This window comes from Chelonoidis abingdonii, chromosome 8 (assembly GCF_003597395.2).
Source record: "Chelonoidis abingdonii isolate Lonesome George chromosome 8, CheloAbing_2.0, whole genome shotgun sequence".
Classification (NCBI taxonomy): Eukaryota; Metazoa; Chordata; order Testudines; family Testudinidae; genus Chelonoidis; species Chelonoidis abingdonii.
The window spans coordinates 86,247,364-86,252,469 of record NC_133776.1 but is presented as its reverse complement, the minus strand read 5'-3'; positions in this window follow the sequence as shown (position 1 = coordinate 86,252,469).

The following is a 5,106-nucleotide window of genomic DNA, read 5'->3' as shown; positions in this document are numbered from 1 at the left end:
AGCATGCCCCACGGTGGGAACCCGCCGCAAAGTCTGCTGGGAAATGTAGTTCTCTAACCCTTACAGGCCCCCAAACGGTCCCCAGGGAAGACATGAGTCCACAGCTGTGCTGCACTGGGGGGTCTCAGCCCAGCTCCCCGTGCACTGTGAGCCGTAGGGAAAATAACCACCGCTGCCATGCGTCTGTCTATACACAAAGCAACCTTTTGTTTGAATGACTTATGCAGAGGTTGTCCAATTGACTCTTCCTGAGGTAGCTGTCCTACTAGCTGCTGTTTTATGCATGGGTGTAATATTATATACCTGGGTATGCAACTTGTGGCACACAACCTGTTTTTCGTGTGGCACTCACACTGCCCGGGTCCTGGCCACTGGTCCGGGGGGCTCTGCATTTTAATTTAATTTTAAATTAAGCTTCTTAAACATTTTAAAAAACTTTTTTACTTTACATACAAAATACATACATACAATAGTTTAGTTATAGACTTATAGAAAGAGCCTTTCTAAAAACATTAAAATGTATTACTGACACGCAAAACCTTAAATTAGAGTGAATAAATAAAGACTGGGCACACCACTTCTGAAAGGTGGTCAATCCCTGTTATATACAATACCCGTACAGCCATACAGAGAGAGGAGAGTATTGACCATAGACATGTTCCCTTCCCCAGATTTTATCCAATAAGCTACAACCCCAAAAATCTGAGATTTGTAAGGAGTAGATTGCATATGAAGTCTAAATATTTACAAAAAGAACAGGAGTACTTGTGGCACCTTAGAGACTAACACATTTATTTGAGCATAAGCCTTTGTGGGCTACATTCCACTTCATCGGATGCAACTCCCACCTTTTCACATTCTCTGTATGTGTATATATATCTCTCTACTATATGTTCCATTCTATGCATCCAATGAATTGGGCTGTAGCCCACAAAAGCTTATGCTGAAATAAATGTGTTAGTCTCTAAGGTGCCACAAGTACTCCTATTCTTTTTGCAGATACAGACTAACACAGCTGCTACTCTGAAACCTCCACATATTTACTACTTTTTACATTTGAGACTGACTGTGGAAGCCAGTGTGGGACTGGGGGAGAAAAGAAACTAGAGATAGCTTTAAAAAAAATTTTTAATTTAGCTTCCTCTGACCACACATGAATAATTATGTGGATTTTAGCAGGTCTGGTTTCTAGCTGTTGTCCATATTTTTGTAAGCAGCTGCATTCTGCCATGTTTTATAATAGCCCTGTCTCATTCATCCAGCCCTATCGACACACAACTCACTGGTATGCCACTCTTGTTCTTTTATGCCACTGGATTGTGGGGGACCAATAACAAACTCTCCTTATGTGGCTGCTTTCTCAGTATTTCCGGTAAGAGGTCAGTGTGTGCCCATTAAATACTAGCAGCACTTTTTTCATCAGCCATGCCATAAAAATTGTTCAGACTCAAACGTGATTAAGAGCAGCATCCATGCACAGTGATTTCTATTAACAGCATTTTTTTGTTGCCTGATTCTGGAACTTGCTACTCACATTTAAAAAGTTTCAGTTTCAATATCACTTATCTGAATTAGTTTAGCTTTCAAACCTATGAAACTCACTGCCCCCAAATGATCCCAAGCCTTCACAATGGGATTTGAGAACTCTCTCTTTACATGTGCCATCCCATGACAACAGGGCCAAAGATATATCGTAAAAGGGGAACATTCCAAAATGAGCATACAAGATATCCATATACTATCTGTTGATATTTGTATTAGTAGGCAGTATAGTTCCCAGCCATTTAAAATTTTATGCAACCCTTAATTTTGTTTTAGCACCTAGATACCACTGTGATTAAGTACTTTATAAATACCTTGATAGACCACTTTAATGGCTATTTCTTATACATTGCTGGATTTGCATTTATTTTAGATAAACCTTGCATAGTTTTAAATGATACTCTTGTATGATTTTATTTTTCTGCTTTTATGTTTTAATTGTATTTGTTTATAATTTGGTTGGGAGAGAGAGAAATAAAAAAACAAAGGTTCTCTCCATACTATATTCGTTATAAATCATCCTATAATGGAAATGTGGTGCTAGAACACAGAAAAAATATGAGCTGATGGCAAATTGTACAGAATAATATATTTAGCAAGTGAAGAGTAACAAAAATATAGATGCAAGGAAGAACTTCAGCCCTTGCAGCTGGGAGTTAAAACATTTTGTGTGTGAATTTAGTCCTGCTGCTAAGTGTCACATTCACAGCAACTCAGTGAAACCTTTCATTTATGCACAGAACCAATATGCTACATTACAGCACAAGCCATTTAAAAATTATCATCTACAGTGTAATAAAAAAAGTCATGAGCCACCTCAGTACTTCATCAGCCCTGTGAATTCCATCAATCTTAACTTGGAAAGCCCATCTTTAGAGGCATGGGGGCCATACCTCATTCAGTCCTCCGTCAACTGAATCTAACAAGGCGTATTCTTGTTAAGTGTGGCAGTTGTGGGGTAACAGTTGTTGATTGTCAACTGTTAGAATTTTATCATCCCTTTTCCTGCATTTCTAAGGCATCTGCATGTATGCAAGAGCAGCAGCAGCCATTTCCTGAGTCACAATTGATGCAGCATGTCAGAGAGACACTGTCCTTAGAGACATTACTTTTGCTCTTCCTTGTTTTATTTCTCTTAATCTAAGGTTCCCTCAAACTTGTTCATAATCCAGGCCATATTTTAACGTTGTCATGGATTGAGCCCTTTTTATTTACAAGTGCATGATATTATTCTGGCAACTACTGCAATTGCTTGCCTGGAATAGTGATGTTACAGCAAAGTTTTTAATGTAGTTGTCTTTTAAGTGGATCCAGTAGCTGGAAAGGAGCAGACTGGGGTGGAGGCAGAGGCATAGGGTTGCATTTATAAATGAGAGCATTAGAGGTGTTCAAAAAACAAAAGGCAATTTTATCATAACCAGCTCTCCCAAAGCATGTGTGAAATTAACTCAGCCCAGCTGTAAAAATTTTCTTGTCTGTGTAGACAGATGTCAGAGGACAGTGTTTTAGGCCCAAATACCTACACCTGCAAAAACTCGTTTTGTTCACATGGATAAGAGAAAGCCATGTTAGATCACCTTTACCTCACAGTAATGTTTCACAAGTTACTGCTATAGCACCTACAGTCTGAACAATCCTTGAAGAGTCCAGTAGGACTCAGTCTAGTAAGAAGCTAATTAGATGTTTGCTTACAGTATTTACATCTCAGTCCAAAAGACACATAAAGGTACCAAGCTCCTGCATCTCACTGATACAAGATGTGTCCCAGAAGCCAGAGCATATGCCCCCTCCCTTCCGCCCAGTAATTTTTTTCTGTTGAAGTCTGGATATTTTAGAACACAGTCGCTAAATTTCCTGTACTGGGAAGCTAGGAGGAGTTTCCTCAGCTGCTACATCCTGTTATATAACTTAGTTCTCAAAACTTTAGCAACCCAAAGACCCCCATTTTGATTTAAAATTTCCAGGGTCCCCCAAGCCTGGTCCCTCAGCCCTTGCCCTGCCCCCTTCCCTGACACCATGCCCCTGCCCCACCCCTTCTCTGAAGCACTGCCCCTGCTCACTCCATCCCCCCTCCATCGCTTGCTCTCCCCCACCCTCACTCTATCCCCCCCTCCCTCCGTCGTTCGCTCTCCCCCACCCTTACTTGCTTTCATTACATTAGGGCAGGGGGCTGGGGCACAGGAGTGGGTGCAGGCTCTGGGCTGGGACATGGGCTCCAGCCAGGGAGTGCTTACCTCACGGGGCTCCCGAAAGCCTCCAGCACATCCCTTTGCCAGTGGCGCTTATGTGGGGGGGGACAGGGGTCTCTGTGCAGGTTGCTCCTACCCGTAGGCACTGTCCTGTAGCTCCCATGGGCCACAGTTCCCACCCAATAGGAGCTAAAGTGACCAGACAACATATGAAAAATCGGCACAGGGGTAGGGGAGGGTAATAGGAGCCTATATAAGAAAAAGACCCCAAAATCAGGACTGTCCCTATAAAAATCAGGAGAGCTAGTCACCCTAATGGGAGCTATGGAGTCAGCACTTGGGGTGGGGAGGCAGCACATGGAGGCCCCCTACTCTGCCCCTCAGGGACATGCTGGCCACTTCCAGGAGCGGAGTGGAGCTGGGGCAGGCAGGAAGCCTATCTTAGCCTCACTGAACCACCAGACTTTTAGCATGCAGGAGGTGCTGAGAGAGAGGAGTTGATCAGTGGGGACCACAGATGACCTGGGGTACCCTCAGGGACTCCCAGGGGTCCACAGACCCCAGTTTGTTAAATGCTGATATAACAGGTTTAAAATAAGCAGGGAGAGGGGGAGATGGAGGGGTTATTTTATTTTAAATTTATTCTCTTTACGATGCAGTTTCTATGATTGCTACCCAATTACTCTCTAACCACAGTTATAGGATCTTGGCTTAGAGAGTTTCATCTAAGCCAAATTTAGTGCACACCTTAGTGCTTTTATAATTGCTTCCCATAAGAGTTTGAAAAGAGGTTAATTTTCTAAATTGATTCTCAGAGTGAGCCAAGGGGGCACCCAATTCTTCCTTTGTTTCACTTGTGTTTGCATGCAGGAGGGGGAAAGAGAATGCTTATTCAAATTCCATCTAGCTAACTTTCAGGGATTCCTAGATTTCTAGTATATCCAAACTGGATTTTATCAATCATATTAGCTAAATGAGCTGATTTTTCAGATCTGCAAGTGCTTATCCAAGTCTGAAATTTTCATCCTAATCTGTTATCTGAAATTAATTTTAGCTCTAATCTTATCAAATAGTGCAGGAGTTCTGGCATACCAATATATATGCTGATTTTTTAGAGTAAGGTCCTGTTGTTGCCCTGATAACTATCTGGCATCTGCAAGTGCTTCAAAGCAATGAGCATCATGCCATGAAAATCAGTTTCAGGAGTATATATTCGGATGCTTATAATTCCAAACACTTGGACAGCGTGAAAAAGCATTTTAGAAGATTACAATGCAGTAGCACAAAAGGGAAAAAAACCCAAACATATGAAGCATAGCTTTAGATGAGTGCGTTCTTGTGCAGGTGACTATGTGAAGGAAGGAACACACATCAA